Source organism: Schistocerca gregaria, chromosome 2 (genome assembly GCF_023897955.1).
Source record: "Schistocerca gregaria isolate iqSchGreg1 chromosome 2, iqSchGreg1.2, whole genome shotgun sequence".
Classification (NCBI taxonomy): Eukaryota; Metazoa; Arthropoda; class Insecta; order Orthoptera; family Acrididae; genus Schistocerca; species Schistocerca gregaria.
This window is the reverse complement of record NC_064921.1, coordinates 639,768,586-639,788,070: the sequence shown is the minus strand read 5'-3', so window position 1 is coordinate 639,788,070 and position 19,485 is coordinate 639,768,586.

Here is a 19,485-nt window from a genome sequence, read left to right as displayed (position 1 = left end):
GTAATAGTCTGGGATGCCGTTTCATTTTATTGCAGAACCGCTGTGGTGGTCATCCGTGGCTCTCTTTCAGCACGGCGGTATTGTACACCCAGTTTTAATGTCTTTGATGGCAGGCCATCCTTGGCTTACGACTGAGTGTGATAATGCCCACCCGCACACGGCGACAGTTTGCAGTGCTTGTCTTTTTGCTTGCTAAACGTTACCTTGGCTAGCAAGGTCACTGGATCTCTCCCGAATTGACAACGATTGTAGCATTGTGGACAGGGCCCTCCAACCAGCTCGTAATGTTCAGTTTACTTACTGGTACGTTTTACAGTGTTTCCATGGACGTCGCGATCCTACACAGCCGTGTCCAAACTTCTAGATAATCATATCGAAACTGAAAGTTTTTTGTTCTGATCTCACATATCTGTAAGTAGTAATTTATTTAATTTGAATAATAAGACGTGAAATGTTTTCTAATTTTCAAATATCACACGTGAAAATTCAGATTAAATCCACCTTAAGATGTCTTACTGTAAGAGCCGCAACGCTTCCGGAGCAAATAAAATAGATAGCACAAAGAAAGTGGCGTTTAAATTTATAAGACGAATGATTATTATTGTTTTGATCAGCAGCTCTAAGGTTGATCTAAATCAGTTTTTTGTTTTAAAGAAAAGGAAGAAGAAAGATTAGTATTTAACGTTCCGTCTACTTAGAGGTTGTTAGAGGTAGAGCACAAGCCCACAATTATTTAACGATGGGCACTGATTATTCAAAGGAACCATGCCGGCATTTGGCTGGACAGATTCATGGAAACCACGGAAATCCTAAATGTTGATGGCCGGGTGCGGATATGAACCGTCATCCCCAGTGTGCAAATCCAGAATGATGACAGCAGCGTCACATCGCTCGGTTACCCTGCTCTAGTCGCATAGCCTCTGTCATCTGTGTTTCAGAATATCAAATGGACCCAAAACCAGCTGCCCTGCCAACTCATATTTAGACCTGTTCCTGCGATTATGCCTCCTCCCTGTCTCTCAAAGATCATGTGTTTGAATGTTTGCGGTTTTATTTTACAGGAAGCCCTTTTCTCCTATGAAATCTATCTTGGGTGGCTGTGGAGTGTTTCCCTCTTTATCAGTTCGTGTTTAGAGATAACATAACCCATTTTTTCTTGACGGTTAATTTATCAAGAGTATCAATTAGATATGCAAACATGTTCACCTTGTGTGTATACCATTAACTAAGTTTTTGTTTTGTTTCTGGTCATATTTTTGCTACCACCCATTCCGCTAACAGCCGAATCAATTTCATTTTCCCTTTCGATGATAGCTGTCACTAGCGAAACACATCGTGCTGATTTTCCGATTGTGACAAACAACTCATACACGGAGATAGACCTTCCTTCATTGTATCCTCAATATGCATATTGAATATCATTGGTGACACAGAACAAGATGTTTGGTGGTTTCCGCAACTTGCGCCACTGCTTTCAATACAAATAAAAGCGAATTAAATTAAGTCATCCCCTTCCGACTTCCGTTTCGCACTCACACAATTGTCCCAAGCAGTATACATAACACAAAGTGACATTATTGTTCTTAGTTTCCTGAGCTTACATTACGGAGCTACAGCATGGAATTGGATTGATTTACGATTTTATACAAGCGACGTGACCGTTCACTTTGAAGAAGATTCTTACTCGAAATAAGCAATCATGATGTGCTGTTATTACCAGTGCAAAAAGGTATATTCTTGTTTAAAAAAAAGGTAAACAGCAGTGGTTACATACAAAATACTCTCTGCCAAACTACTCTGAGTTACGGAATTAAATTGTAATAGTTTAGGAATTAATGTGGTGGGAAGTTTTCTAATAGTGGTATCTGCGTAAAACGTAAAAGTTGTGAAATATGCAACCTACTCTTAGTATGTACTGCCGTCGGAAGCTTATCCGCAGGACGTGAGATATAAAATATAACAATAATTTTACAGTTTGATCACATACTGATTTAATATACACGAAAGAGAAAAAAATTAATGAAGACTGAATATCTGTAACGTGCCAACAAGATGTAACCAAAATTCCAATAGACAGGTAAAATAGCAGAGAGAAATCATCAAGTCTTTGGTATTAAGTACAATGCGAATTTCGGAAGTATGTACCAGTAGGCTAGAATGTCACGAAAGATTACGCACAGAAACATCTACTGCTTGTATTTTCTGTGACGATAATATCCCAGCACGACGGGCACTGAATTCAAAACTCCCACTGCGTGCCTCAGTGCAGGTTGCACGCGCTGTGCGAGTTACGTTCTGACACGAGGGGCTGCCTAACGGCTGTCGATGCGACGGGTGGGAGCCTCACACTGGATCAACAGGCAACCAGTACGCATTTCCTGGAGTTACAGAAGCGCCACATGAGAGGTCTGCCACGCGGTGAGCCGCCTCCCAGCTCGGCTCGCCAGCTGGACCCATAATCAATCCACCTAATTTTAAGTGCTTCGATTCTTTTCTTTCCAGGTTTTCCGACAGTCCAAGGTTTCACTACCATACAGTAATGCGCTCCAAACGTACATTCTCAGAAATATCTTCATCAAATTAGGACCTATGTTTGATACTAGTAGACTTCTCATGGTCAGCAAAGAACTTTTTGCCAATGCTAATGTGGTCTTTGTGACCTCGTTGCTCAATCATCATGGGATACTGCGGTGCCTAGATAGCAGAATTCCCTAACTTCATCTACTTCACCATCACCAATCCTTGATGTAAAGTTTCTTGCTGTTCTCATTTCTGCTACTTATTACTTTCGTCTTTCTTTCGATTTTTCTCTATACTCAATTCTATACTCATTAGACTATTAATTCCATTGAACAGATCTTGTAATTCTTCTTCACTATCACTGAGGATGACAATGTCATCAGATAATCTTATCATTGGTGTCGTTTCGCCTTGAAGTTTTACTCCACTCTTGAACCTTTCTTTTCCCTCATAACTTCTTCGATGTATAGATTGAACATAAGGGACACATGACTACACTCTTGTCTTACAACTACCTATTCGTCCGCTATTGCAGTAGTAGTCAACCTGGTTTCTACTGCCCACTGGTGGGCGTTGTAGCAGTCATTATGGGCGGTTGGCGAGAGAGGTTTTAAGAATATTGTCATTCGGTTTTCATAAAATTTAGACAAAGTATTTGTTAACCAATTTTTATTATATGCTTAAATTTTGCTTCATAAATTTTACAAAGTTACCTCCCTGCTTTATGAATTACTATTACTGTGGAACAGGTGGGCGGTTAGAAAATTTTATTGCTAACAGAGACACAAAAGAGAGCAGTAGATAAAAGAAATTAACTACCCCTGAGCTAGAGCGATGTCCCAGAGCCCCCACTAGCTCTTCCCTCGAACTGAGAAAAAGCACTGCTAGCCAAGCCATTTGTAAACAAGACACTGGCGCACGGGACGCACCCTTAGCCGGGGTGCGTGCGATCCTTTACCCCACCCCACTCAACTCGGCCGCCTCCTAGTTAGGTGCCAGGACAGCACAGGCTTCAGAGCGGTTGCATATCTTTTCCTATATATGACAGGCCGGCACATAAATAACGATAAAAAATCACTGGAAAGTCCCTAAGAACGACTGTCCGACGTTACCTAACTTTATTTATTCAATCGTTTGGCTAGGACACCTACCGGGCAGACCGTTCTCCGGGTGGAAGTCTTCCAATATGACGCCACGTCGGCGACTTGCAGCCGAAGAGGATGATAGGATGATGAGGAGGACAGCACAACACCCAATCCCTGGGCGGAGATAATTCCCCGACCCAGCCAGGAATCGAACCCGGGCGCAGAGGACTCACCATCTTTCACGCACACCATTCAGCTACCGGGGCGAACAACTACCTAAATTGAAATTATGACAATAAAAGGAACTGTACGAAAATCGAATTATGTCTGAGATTCATGGGAAGAATCATAACGAGAAAAATTAAGATCCAAAGAAGAACGACAAGTTTACGGTACCATTTAGTAATCGTGAGAGCGTTGTGGTGATGCTCATAAATAGGACAAGCACTCTGAATCACAGACAAGGTTACAACTGAAGTTTCGATAACAGACATTCGAAGACATGTGGACAACACATTACTTCCTCCCAATATCACGCGAAACGAGCACGACGAAAGAGTAGGAGAAATTAGAACTCATACGGAAGTTTATCGACAGTCGATGTTGCCACACACCATTCACGAATGGTACAAAGAAGGGAGAAAATGATAATGGTACTTCAGTCCCCGCAAAATACAATGGCCAGAGTGCTATGACGAATTTTCGTCCGAAGCGCTGTGTGAGTTCATTCGTCTGTTCGGATGGGGAGGCCGCAGCTGATTGCTCGTCTACGGCCGGTTGGCGAAGGGCTGCGCTGACAGAACCGAGTCACGGGCCGTACACTTTTTCTCAAACGATTTTACAGAAACTCTCTGGTAAAAAGTTTCGTTTTTGTATTACTTGCTGCTCTATGTCAGTTTCATAATGAAGTACCCTTGATTTCGTTAATTGTTGTAGCTACTGTACTATTTGCCTTTAAGTAAAGCTCTACTGTAGCAACTAAAAAGTTTTCTATGAAAAATATAGGTTGCTGTGATTTTGCATGTGGTGCATGTCACACCATACGTTGCGGCTTGTTATATTTACGTAACATATTTAATTCGTCTTCAGACTTAGGTGGAGATCTCTATGCTCCACCAATCTCGAAGAAACTGATTTTACGTAACACAACCATTTGTCCATGAGTTCCAGCGATAAAGCCAGAATAAAATATCCATAATATTCCTCATATCCCATAAACGGTTTAAGATATATAAAAGAGTTTCTGACAAATGGTAGTACGCTAAGAAGAGAGGATTTTGCTATCTGGTTTTTGTTCCAGCGTATCGACAAGCGCCGGCACAAAGACGAAGATCGCAAGAGAAAGGAAGGTGGTGAGACGACGTCAGCCAATAGCCCGCTGACAAGAACCGCAGCACGACAGGAGCGCCCTCTAGCCGAAGAGAATATAAGCGCCGCTCCTGCCAGCCCCGACCGGACAGTATTCGGACAGTTCTACGAGGCCACTACGTTAGCAGTGATATGTGATCCATGCCAATTGTTTAAATGGATCCTGTATACTGCAAAGGACTTTGATTGTTTGCATTTCACCCATCGCTTGGGACACCACTGTAAATTCAAAGTTAAGTATTGTGTATCTTCTTAGTTGTACACTCCTCGAAATGGAAAAAAGAACACATTGACACCGGTGTGTCAGACCCACCATACTTGCTCCGGACACTGCGAGAGGGCTGTACAAGCAATGATCACACGCACGGCACAGCGGACACACCAGGAACCGCGGTGTTGGCCGTCGAATGGCGCTAGCTGCGCAGCATTTGTGCACCGCCGCCGTCAGTGTCAGCCAGTTTGCCGTGGCATACGGAGCTCCATCGCAGTCTTTAACACTGGTAGCAGGCCGCGACAGCGTGGACGTGAACCGTATGTGCAGTTGACGGACTTTGAGCGAGGGCGTATAGTGGGCATGCGGGAGGCCGGGTGGACGTACCGCCGAATTGCTCAACACGTGGGGCGTGAGGTCTCCACAGTACATCGATGTTGTCGCCAGTGGTCGGCGGAAGGTGCACGTGCCCGTCGACCTGGGACCGGACCGCAGCGACGCACGGATGCACGCCAAGACCGTAGGATCCTACGCAGTGCCGTAGGGGACCGCACCGCCACTTCCCAGCAAATTAGGGACACTGTTGCTCCAGGGGTATCGGCGAGGACCATTCGCAACCGTCTCCATGAAGCTGGGTTACGGTCAAGCACACCGTTAGGCCGTCTTCCGCTCACGCCCCAACATCGTGCAGCCCGCCTCCAGTGGTGTCGCCACAGGCGTGAATGGAGGGACGAATGGAGACGTGTCGTCTTCAGCGATGAGAGTCGCTTCTGCCTTGGTGCCAATGATGATCGTATGCGTGTTTGGCGCCGTGCAGGTGAGCGCCACAATCAGGACTGCATATGCCCGAGGCACACAGGGCCAACACCCGGCATCATGGTGTGGGGAGCGATCTCATACACTGGCCGTACACCTCTGGTGATCGTCGAGGGGACACTGAATAGTGCACGGTACATCCAAACCGTCATCGAACCCATCGTTCTACCATTCCTAGACCGGCAAGGGAAATTGCTGTTCCAACAGGACAATGCACGTCCGCATGTATCCCGTGCCACCCAACGTGCTCTAGAAGGTGTAAGTCAACTACCCTGGCCAGCAAGATCTCCGTATCTGTCCCCTATTGAGCATGTTTGGGACTGGATGAAGCTTCGTCTCACGCGGTATGCACGTCCAGCACGAACGCTGGTCCAACTGAGGCGCTAGGTGGAAATGGCATGGCAAGCCGTTCCACAGGACTACATCCAGCATCTCTACGATCGTCTCCATGGGAGAATAGCAGCCTGCATTGCTGCGAAAGGTGGATATACACTGTAATAGTGCCGACATTGTGCATGCTCTGTTGCCTGTGTCTAGGTGCCTGTGGTTCTGTCAGTGTGATCATGTGATGTATCTGACCCCAGGAATGTGTCAATAAAGTTTCCCCTTCCTAGGACAATGAATTCACGGTGTTCTTATTTCAATTTCCAGGAGTGTATTAAAAACTGTTAGCCTGATTTCCTTGAATTGTATAGCATTACGAGAAGGCAGCATCATTTACGCACCCTAAACGTGACGAGTGGGCAGGACCCCACAGATCGTATGCGAAAATTAATTACTTACCTAGTTATTACACTAACTATAGACTTTTTCGATGAACCAATGTAATATTTAAGAGTTATCGACACCTGGTGGACCGAAAGTTGCTGTCAGTGTAGAACTACGAAACTTAAGTCATCCCACGTTTATTTTTGTACCAAGTATGCGCTTTATCATAAGCTATTTACCTTACTTATCCTCATTCCCTCACTTTAAAATACCGCTGTTTCAGGTTTCTGTTGCAATTGCATATGCTCAACACGTTTGTGAGGTGACTTTATGTTAATTCCATTGTGTTTTGGCAGACGAAGCAAATTTTAACATGGAATCAAGATAAATGTAGGTTTTAGTCAAAATTCTCTAATCGTGATGCTTTCCTAACACTTACAAGTGATTAACAAGTCAGACGAGATTAAATCGCTGCTTATCTTGGATTTTCAGCGTAATTATTTTTGGATAATAACCAAAGCAGAAGTTACAGTATGTTGTTTGAATGGTCACCATGCAAGTCTGGGCGTGGGAGGTTTCCACTTAACGTTTACAAAAAATTGGAGTGAGGACTTCACACACTTGACCAGCCGGATGTCATCTGTCGGCCACGGTATTGTAGGTGCTCTCCACCGAAGGTTTCCACCATCACAAACTATAAGTTGTTTCGCCGAGTGCAGGTGTAGATTCACAGGATCATAGCAACATAACTTTAAGTAATGCAGGCTGATGATCTGCCTATTTGGAGCTCAAATTATAATCCACAATAGCTATTGCAAGAAGTCAGTAAAAATATAAAATATGTAACAATTAAAAAGATTTGGAGTATCTTAACACTACATTCCCTCTCTCGGATTATAACACTTCTGAAGTATACCTGTCGTACATAATCTAAAAAATAATTCTGACACAATTATTATAATTCAATTTTGTCAAATAAATACATGGTTTGGGACCGTGCCAGTTATATGAAACAAAATGTTGATCGTGTAGAGCAACGAGCCATAAATTAGGTTCAAGTTACTTTATTCAGAAGGTACCGTTACCTGTTTTGAATTTTTCACAGTTCATCAGACGGATTTTTCATGATTTCATCAAAGTAAATTAAACATTGGTTTCCTGTGAGCTGCCGTGAAATGTCCGCCTGACGCATTTGTTTTTGCAGTTTTCTTTAAAATACAATCTCGAGGATGGATTTTCACAATCATAAACGCCTGATTGCACTTAACACTTTCGTTTGGTCACAAAACGAATTTTCAATGTGCACCAATATTTTTGAAACGCCCGCTATGCCCGCTGGGCAGAACAGGTAATTAGGATTGTGGAAAGGGCCAAATAAGGTTGGGATCAGTTTCACCTTCTAATTGTAATTTAATAACACATTTGCAACCAAAGCTGCACATAGCCGAACATTTAGCAAATGCAACGCTTTCAGGGCTGAAGAAATCTTAAAAAAATGAACAAGATAAAAATCCAGTTAAAATAGCAAATAAAATAATAAAAATAAACATGTATCACAGCTAGGTGGAAAGCCTCACGGCAAAGCAGAAAGAACAAACATATGCGAGGTGCAATACAAATGGCTGAAGGCCACAATTAAGTTTCAGAATTTTAAAATATATTACCATAATCTTTTAAATGCTGGAGATCGGAATGTTCATCGTTGAAAGAGAATTTTAAGAATAAGTTGCAAGGCTGAAAGGCCACAATTAATATTGCAAAATTTTTTAAAAAAGAAAATATAACCACAAGACTTAAATTTTAAGTAGCTCAAAATAAATAATTAAACACCAGCGGGAAAGACAATAAGGACAACCGCACTCAGAAGCCACCAGGGAGGTCGGCCTGTCCTCGTTCACTTAGGTGAGACAGGTGGTGAGCCAAACTACACATGATTTGTTGGAACCCAACCAGGGGACCGACGCGGGTCGTCCGACACGACTTGCTTCCCATCAATCAGTACATGAGAACTCAAACACATAAGGTTTCAAACGTGATAATCCACAATGAAGTATGTACTAGCTGTCAAAATTACACAACATGTTGGACAGCGACAACAGGAGAGGAAAGGACACTGCCTGAAATTACGTTAGTGGCAAGGCCGGTAACCGGAACACTAACGGCCACAAGGCAGAAACTTCCGCTGGTGTACTCGAATTGTAGTCAATCAAAATAGTTAATTGCACCTCATGGTGGCTAAATTTCACCAATAAAAACACTTTGTGTTGCTCAAAGGCAAACCTCTCCAACAGCAAACCACCGAAACGAACCACCACAACAAGAATGGACGTAGCTTGGGTAGTTGAAACCACTACTCAACTTTCACGTCCTGGGTCGGCGAACAACGAAGCTCGTAGCGATCGGACAGCGAACTCTCTTACGACAGACAACGACTGGAAAGTAATAGCAGTCGAGCAAAGAGACTACAAGAGGGGATATATCGATACGCGCTGCTAGCGCGGGTAACGGTCAGACAAAGCAGTAACGCATTGACAGTAGTAATTTAAATTAAGTTACTGAGGTGGAAGTACGTTAGAAACTTGGTGTAAAATACATGATGGCGCGAACACGAGCCACCCATGACTCAGTTTTGATTTGCAACATACGAAAATAAATACAGAGACTTCTACAGTGCAAGACCTGCAGAATTGCAAAGTTGACTGGTTTCCTCAGTTAGATCAGGAGGAGGAAGGAGGGAAAAGAGGGTCTACTACATGATATGATAGTAACAACAACAAATACCGCTGCGATGCATTGAGAAGCAATAAACTTGATACATTTAAAACAAGTTCCAATCCACAGGAATTTTGCGGCTAGATGCCAAAGATCGCTATCCATCGGGAATTTGACGTCGCGGTTGGTATTGTAAATCACTATAGAATTTCTGAATTGTTTCTCACCACTACATTTGGAAGGAGGAAAGGCCTACTGAGTGATAGGATAGAGACAAGTACATCTGCAAGATACAGTCCATTGCATTTATTGAGAAGCAGTAAAAATGACACACGTAAACCATGATCCAGTCCGTAGCAGTAGTTGCCGGACATCACTGAAACATTTGCACGTTCCACATGCTTATATCCCGAGATCCACACGCCGTGTGCCAATCCGCTCATACGCCACCGGCACCGACGCTCAGACGTCGGAGAAAACTACTGCTACAGCCGCAGTCGCAGTTGTGGATGCGATTGTATGTCAGAGTGGACCACTCCCAGCCATTGAGGGGAATCTGAAGATGATTCTAGAGGTAGTAATACATCCAGTACAAGCACCCGTAATTTTAAATCTTTTCTCACGCAACATGCACTTCCATTTGTAACCCCGCTAAACCAGCACACTGGTCACCTCCTTAAACGCTGCTGCCGTGGGCAAGATCAGATAGGTTGGCACATTTGTTGTACCTAACCGCCCGTCACAGACTGAGCTAAACTTCTACATCTGGTCGTCAACTCCTCGTGACCATCCATGCCGCCAGCTGCGACGCACAGCAAAACAGTCAGCTGTGGGTTGAAAGTATTCAGTATTTCTAACCAATCCCACCCTGACATAGACCACTCAGCTTTTAAAACAAAATCACCTTTACCCAATGCAAGGCAGAAATGTTTTTGACCATTAATCTCTAATTTCTCAGTCGAAATGTCGATTTCTCTCTTTTACACAAGTTTTCTTCCAAGACTTGAAATCGTGGCATACACGAGATTTTAAATCGTATCCTATTGTGAAAATCCTGTAACAGTATGACATAGACTTTATATCCTCTAACTATGCTCTCATCAACTCGAAAAAAATCTTTTCTTATCTACTACGTCATGCAACATAGTACTGGCATATTAAACTCACTTTTGGCTCATGATGGAGTGCTAAGATCATGCTCCACCTCTGTCACAGGATGCCCCTTCACTTACTATCCCTCTTTCAAGGTAAGCAAGTGCCTCACCACATACGATGTCTCTTGAGGTAATAACCCAGAGAAGTTGTAAACATCACGTTTATACTACGTATCACTTTATAAATTCAGTAACACATCCGATTTTATTACGATGGTCGTCTGTGCATCTTTAGATGAGAGACTGAAATTTCGTTAAAAGATATCGCAGCAGCAACAAAAAACAAACAACGTCTGAGTACTGCTCCAACTCGAGAATCATATTCGTGGTACAATAGCCATCGCTTCCACCCACCAGTAGGCATATAATTGATACAAATTGGTAGACTAATTTATTAAATTGATCATGAGAGTCACTTCGCATGGCGAGTAATTTTTCTTTTTTCTGAATTAACACTCAAGGTAGCTTAAATGGGAATTCTTGGTAGGAATAAGATGTTCTTTATTGACGTACACTATTTTAAGCTATTCCCAGTTCACACTCCCCTGCCCCATCCTGCACTTTTGTATATATGATCGTTCCAATTTGAGTCGGAACTGAACAGAAGACCTAAGTTCTAAGACCTTCTGCATCCCGTGGAGTCACAAGGTAAGATGAGTTAATGCGTCAGGACCATCATTTTACCAGTTGGTGGAAATGGAAATACGTTGTACGGTATTTTTTTATCGGGAAAATTAGGGAACTCTGGATCATAAGGGAACCGGAAAAGCATTAGGATTTCGCTACTGCATTGCCTGCGTTTCAAAACTACATACAACTACCACAGACCGAAGGACATATAATCTCTCAGCGTGCATTCAGGTCTGTCGCACTTATATTCTCTGTCCTCGTTATGTTCTACCGTCCAACAGAAAAAAAACTACGAATTATAAAAACTCCACGAACGCCGATTTTACCGCATTTCTCTCTTTCGATATATCGAAAACGAACACCGTGTACGTTTTGACATTGTCCATATGTAGTGATCCTATTAAATATACATGTATTGGGCTATTTGGGCAGGTGGTCAGTGATGAAAGCTGCTTCCACACACCAGAGCAAAGTTTCATCGCGTGCACTATAGGAGCACCAGATCTCACAGTCTATCAGTTGCAAGGGAGGGTCCTTGAGTTATTGTCTGATACATTATTTTTTTCTCCTGTAACGCGTCCTAGCAGCGTATGACTGTAGTTTCGCACGCCACCATACATGATCTTTTTCCATCACGTGATCTGTGTCATGTGCTAAACCGACATTAACGCATCTCGAACCATTGGCACTCACAGAAAACTGAATACCACATGGTGTAAACTGTGCTGCTTCCACAACACGCAGGATCATTGACAGAAAAGACAAAGGCTGTTATTCTTATTGACAAAAATATGGAAGACGTCATGACATATGGAAGGTGGAAGAGTTTTGTGGCATTGTGGAGCGTTTCCAAACAGCTGCCCGAAGGTGACTGATAGTCTCCACATTTAAACTCATCCTTCACAATGACGTGGTAGCAGATGTCTCTGTGTTCCATCTCGACTGATTTCTCATGTTGCGGTCATGTACGCGATCACAGTTTCCTGCGTACCATACCCGGAAGCTGTTACTCCGACCAAGACTCCCTCTCCATCTAAAACGAGTGGCATCAGTTAATCGTTAAGTGGTAATCAATAGCAGACCAGTGTACAAATGCGATGGAAAAGACACAGTCGATATGGGACAATGTACTACAATAAGCACTTCAGCCGATAGTCCGATCAATTTTAGCAGTTTTGCCAATTTTTTGCGTAATTTCAAAGCTGAGCAATGAAAAGCCACCAAGCTTCCTAATTTCCCTATAATCACTAAACAAACCCTCCATTACTTAGCGAGTACTGTATAGTGCATTCCGAATGAAGATAGATGACTGTGCAGTACGTCCATTCATGGTTAATTCTCGAACATATATGGCAAAGTGTACTAGACAGCGTCCTATACTGATCTACATATTTCTAGCTCTTCGATCATCGAACATGGTGTGTAATCTTCGATTACGATTGCCCATCTTTTCCTGTGTGTATGGTGGATGGGAGTCAAAGAGTATTCTCGCATTCTTAGGATAAACTTAGAGATTGAAAGACACCCCGCCCCCCGCATTCTCATTTACCAAAGCTCCCCGCAACACAGTCACGATTTAAGTTGCAGCTGACCTGAAGTAGGAACAAAGCATTTTACGTTAAATAAATGCGCCATCATTTCTAAAGTATTTTCTAGAGTCTGGGGTCAGTTCCAAGAAGATATTGGTAAGATAGAAACGATCGTAGAACATAAACACCTGTACTCCTAAGGCTACACGGTTCTGCACCATAAACTGTGGTGACGAACTGTAAAGTGATAAAGTTACTACCTCGCACACCATAGAAAACATTTAACATTTTAAAGAATATAGTTCTTATATAGGAAAACGGAGATCTGCAATTATTATAAATAAACTAGAAACAGTACACCATCAGCCACAAACAAGAGGACTGCCATGCGCCACCGCCTCTGGCAGACATTTGTGGTCCTAAGGTGATCTGACAAAAAGATCGATAACGGTCACCATTAAAAAAGTTAAGCGATTGAGACTGTTTCCAGTTTATTTATAGAAAACATCGATTATTTGTAACACCAGAGGTGTACGATACCTGCTGTTTACGAAGTTTAAGCCCGATTAAGGCACGGAAATTATTATATATTCATAAGAGGCCTATAAATTGGTTATCAGCAGCCGAAAATGCAAACGAAGGAACTGTGACATCTTACGAGGAAATAAACACCATGATCAGCAGCCATAGGAGATGTAATAGTCTAATTATAGCCCACCACCGCCCTCTTCACACAGATGTTATGGTCCGATGTTAGGTTATATTGCTCATGTGCGGAATAATAGCGCCGTTTCGGCATGACGCCGCGTCTCTAGAACGCCTCCTCTTTCAACAGTTAACTTGCTTATATGTAGCATGGGTCTGCTCTCCTCCTCCAGAACTTGCAAATGTCTTCACTTTCCTGGTACCCGTTTCATGGTGTTTACGTCTAATTTTATGTATTCTCAGCCAATGTTCGTAATTTTATGGCATTTCCGCCATTTTACATATTTATCGCACCTCCCTCAAATTACTACGCGTTTAAATTGAATTTCTGGTGATTACACTAGGTTTTCTTCAAATTTCACCGATCTTTGTTATTTTTCATATTTTCCCCTCTGTCAAATTGCTGACACCCGTGTGTTGTTTGCTTTCTCTACGAGAATATCTCCGTACTTTTTACACTAACTTGCTAAAACTCCTAAGACTTGCCCTCTCTCCGATGATCCACATGATGCATTTTGGATAAGACGAGCACGAAAAGTAGAGTAACAGTTACTTCGTTGCTGTATAAAATTGAACACCCGATTTATGCACAAGTTATGGCAGGGGAATGGAGTATGTCGCATGAATCGTCGTTCGTTTAGACGATGGTACTGAAACTAGTCTTCCATCGATGGACATTTTTCATCACATGTGAGTTGGAAGACCTGTGATAAAATGGTGTGGAGAGGTTTCCTGTTAACAGGTAGATAGTGCTCTAAGTCACACACAGAACACGGCATTGTATACGAGTCGTAGGTTGTACCACACAATTGCTACACCACGAGAGAACAACGAAAAAAATTTGCTTTGTAAATGATCTGCTGCAACGTCTCCCTCTCTTTAGAAAGCATTATCAGTCCACCATTAAATCATACCTTGTTACAATACATCTGAAACGATGACTCCATCCACTTTCTGTCATCCTTTAACGTAGTTGGATGCCAATTTAGAGGCATGTGATTGTGTTCTCCAGGAAAGCTTCGAAGACAGCAGTCAACATATAACGTATGAAAAACAGCAATCACCTTGTATCACTATTGCCTCAATAGACAAACAGTAGAATTCTGTTAAAACATCCACATAGCAACTATCTGTAAGGTATTTGTTAGGGAACACCGCAAGGTTGGAGAGAGCAGAGAAGCACAGTGTAGTAGTGTACTCGAAGCATAGACTAGCACTGTTCTCGAATGCATCTAGTCGCGTCCAGCCACGTATTGTACAATTGCAGTGCGTTTGTTTTCTCTGTGTCTGTATCTGCGAATGGCTCGTGGGTAGCTCCAATGACCCAGAGTAGACCCGAGTTACTGTTTGAGTGTGGATTCTCCAACAGCGTTACATACGGAACGATGTTCGTATGGGTATCCAAATACAAGACGTCCGAGATGCGAGTCAGTGTTCGAGTGTGGATTCGCCATGCGTTATATCCGGAGTGATGTTCAGAGATGGATCCACAGAACGCTACTTCCGCACTACGTCCGGAGGTATGTTCAATGTTCCAAGGTGGTTCTACCAGCGTGGGGACTGGGTCATGGAAGCCTTCCACGACACATGCACAGACACAGACACACGGGAAACAGAGAAAACGCACTGCATCTGCACAATATGTAGTTGGAGGTGACTGGATGCATTCGAGTACAATGCTAAACTACACCGTCAGACCACATAAACAGTGCATTTGCCCTAGGTGTTGACAACTATACTACATTTACAAGCAATTTTAGAATACGTGGCGAGAAGTAATGCCATGATATCATGGGCAGAAGTGACATAACCGATAAAATTACGAAAAATGACCGAAATGCTTACAAATTGAGGGAAATTCTCCATAATGTGGGAAAACTGAGGGAGTATTTGCATGTCTTCTGATTGATGCAGGAAAATTCTCCTACATTGTAACGAGTGTCTGGCTGTGAGAATAATACCAGAAAAACTTGACATGGAAGCACCGGGAACCAGGAAAACAGCAATTTTTCGATAGCGACAAGACGGCTGGAATGGAATATACACGGTGATTCAAAAAGAATACCACAACATTAGGAATTTAAAACTCTGCAACGACAAAAGGTAGAGCTAAGCACTGTCTGTCGGCTAAATAAAGGAGCTATAAAGTTTCATTTAGTTGTACATTTGTTCGCTTGAGGCGCTGTTGAATAGGCGTCAGCGTCAGTTGATGCTAAGATGGCGACCGCTCAACAGAAAGCTTTTTGTGGTATTGAGTACGGCAGAAGTGAATCGACGACAGTTGTTCAGCGTGCATTTCGAACGAAGTATGGTGTTAAACTTCCTGATAGGTGGTGTATTAAATGTTGGTATAAACAGTTTACAGAGAATGGGTGTTTGTGCAAAGGGAAAAGTTCTGGACGGCCGAGAACGAGTGATGAAAATGTAGCACGCATCCAGCAAGCATTTGTTCGCAGCCCAGGAAAATCGACTCGCAGAGCTAGCAGAGAGCTGCAAATTCCACAATCAACAGTATGGAGAGTCCTACGAAAAAGGTTAGTTATGAAACCTTATCGTCTGAAATTGGTTCAAGGACTGTCTGCAGCTCGTGACAGAGCACTTCATCACTGGCCTCCAAGAAGCCCTGATCTTACCTCCTGCGATATTTTCTTATGGGGGTATGTTAAGGATATGGTGTTTCGACCACCTCTCCCAGCCACCATTGATGATTTGAAACGAGAAATAACAGCAGCTATCCATACTGTTACGCCTGATATGCTACAGAGAGTGTGGAACGAGTTGGAGTATCGGGTTGATATTGCTCGAGTTTCTGGAGGGGGCCATATTGAACATCTCTGAACTTGTTTTTGAGTGAAAAAAAAACCTTTTTAAATACTCTTTGTAATGATGTATAACAGAAGGTTATATTATGTTTCTTTCCTTAAATACACATTTTTAAAGTTGTGGTATTCTTTTTGAATCGCCCTGTATTAACGTGGATGACCGCCAAATATAGAGTAAAAATTTATATATGTCGGATCACAGGCTCAGGTGTGACCCCAAAATTATCGGCACCACCTTATAGATTTTTATAAAGTGTCCTTAGCTAGAGAGCGCTGCATTACCAGCTTTGAGACTGCAGTATATAACTACGGAATGGATCGCGTGTTTGACCCTGTGCAGGACTGTTTAGCTGTTTTAAACCTTAACAAACAATATTTACAATGTGCTTCTCTGTACTCTCTTCCAATCACAATCGCATGTTGTCAGTTAACAAACACCTTACAAAAAGTTGCTGTATGCAGAATGAAATGTTCACTCCACTGCGGAGTGAGCGCTAATACGAAGCTTCCTGCAGATTCAAACTGTGTGCCGGACAGAGATTCGAATTCGGTATCTTTGCCTTTCTCGAGTAAGTGTTCTCTAGGGCAAATATTGTATGTCTATTGAGTAATAGTGATACACGCAACTCTTCGTATGCGTTTTTGGCTACCGAATATCGTTTTATAGGACTGTTGTGGACATAGCATAATTTCCGAGCCGTCACTGGGCTTGAATTTTGTAAATGGTAGGTGTCATATACCTCTTTAAACCTGTGTAGTGCTTGTGTTACAGAGAATCGATGTCTTCTTAGGTGTGCAAGGTAGTACTTTTATCACTTTACAGTTTGTCACCATAGTTTATCATAGAGAAACTTGAAGGGGAGTGTATGTCAGGCACTGTAAATATATACACTAATTATTCTGAAAGATAAACACAAAATTGTTAGTACATTTTGGTGGCCACTGCTCATTCGGGCCCCGCGCTTCTGGGTGCCAAATTGTTGAGTAATCCCCACCACGCTTTTGATTTTATGTGCAGTTTATATGGCATAATATTTTCATTAACTGTATAGTGTTACTTGTTACGAGCACAACAGATAAAATTCGATTCTCACCATTAGTTTCTACAGTTGGAAATATTTTAACTTTGAGCACCTTGATCTATTACGTGTGGATTCGATCAACACTAAAACATTTCCTGCTGCGCACGTATTATCTTTAATTTGCAAACTAATTTGATGTAACCCTGATGTGGCTTATTAGAAATGCAACATAATATCGTTACTTTTACTAATTATGAAGTTAAACATGTCCTTCGCTACTTTTATCTCTGAAACGAACTGAAAATTACTTCTATTATACGCACAGAAGTTACAGTATGCTATGTTCGCTAAACGTAAAAGCTGCAGTGGATTTTTTACTATATGAACACTATTGACTGCCACGACTAACACGAGAGTATGCAACTGAAAATGAAATTTGGTTTTTGTATTATTAGCCAGAACAGGTTTCATCACAGGAGTCTTTGATATCACACAAGTAAAATTTTATTGCTCTGATTTACTTAAATTATTTACATCACAGATATTGTAATAGCAGTTGCCCATGACCAGCTGAAAATGTCATAATAAAATCCACCGTTCACCTCTGAGGTATCCGGGAAGCTGAAAGAAGTAATTTTAATGTACCGTTACCTGCCTGCTTAACAGCGGGAAAAAAAGGTTTCATTCAATTTAATTTGAATTTTCCGCGGCAGCGGCTCCTGCGATCTCTGCACAGCTCTGCGTCATGAAAAATTCTAAATATTCTGAAAAAGGCTAAAAATGTGGAATGAAATTCTGACCAGCTAGCAAAAAATTATTACAAGTTTTTTTAACAATTTCTATATAAAAAGTCAACATAAATTTAAAGTAAACACCTTTTTCATTCAGCAGCCTACAATGGCGTCTTTCTCCAACAAGGGACAAAAGAAAGTTAACCAAGCATTCAATCGAGGGTTACAGACTGTTACAACTTTAACGGCTACAAGAAGACAGAGAGAGTAATGTTTTAACCTTCACTATTTATAGGCAATTTAATATGCATCTTTTTTATCTTTTTGAATTATCATTGTCTGCTTTGATTTCTACACTCGCCGACCACAGACATTATTTGCAAAACATACATGCATAATTACTGCACAAAAATAAAAATGAAAAAATACTATTTTTTTTCGAGCGGTTCAAGGCGCTTCAGCCGGATATGCGACTGCTACAGTCGCGGGTTCGAATCCTGCCTCGGGCATGGATGTGTGCGATGTCCTAAGGTTAGTTAGGTTTACGTTCTTCTAAGTTCTATAGGACTGATGACAGATGTTATGTCCCATACTGCTCAGAGCCATTTGAACTATTTGAGACATTTCTTTCTATTTTTTTTTCACAGAGTCTACATAATCGACAACCCTTCATACAGAAATGAAATAATAATAATAATAATAATAATAATAATAATAAAATAATAATACAGACAAATGTTTCTTCTTTCATATAGCAGAACGATTTTGTGAATGTCTTGCCAGGAGACGCCACAATGACGAAGTCTATCTTTGCAACCACGACACCATGCAGCTCGGTACAGACGGGCCCAACAACATGCAGAATGAACCGCTAAGGATTGGCTTCACGTTCTCTACACCGTTAAGTGTCGCATGTCCCTTCAAGCAGACAAACGTTGGAGTCATGTTTAGAGGCCACATGGTCAAACTGAACGCTTTAGACACACTGCACAGCAAGTGCAGTAAGGTGGAGGTTCCCTGCTGTTTTGGGGTGGCATTATGTGGAGCCGACGTAGGCCGCTGGTGGTCATGAAAGGAGCAGTAACGGCTTTACAATACGTGAGCACCATCCTCCGATCGACAGTGCAACCGTATAGGCAACATACTGGCGAAGCATTCGTCTTCATGGACGGGAATTCGCGCCCCCGTCGTGCACATCTTGTGAATGTTGTTTATGGATTATGTGACCCACCAGTCACTCCGAGGGATGTACCCCTAGTCGCCATTGAGGAGTGGAACAATCTGGACCAACAGTGCCTTGATGAAGTCGTTTATAGAATGCCAGGACGAATACAAGCATGCATCAATGTAAGAGGACGTGCTACTAGGTATTAGAGGTACCTGTGTGTACAGCAATCAGGACCACCACCTCTGAAGATCTCGTTGTATGGTGGTACAACATTCAATGTTTCGTTATCTTTAGCAACAAAAAG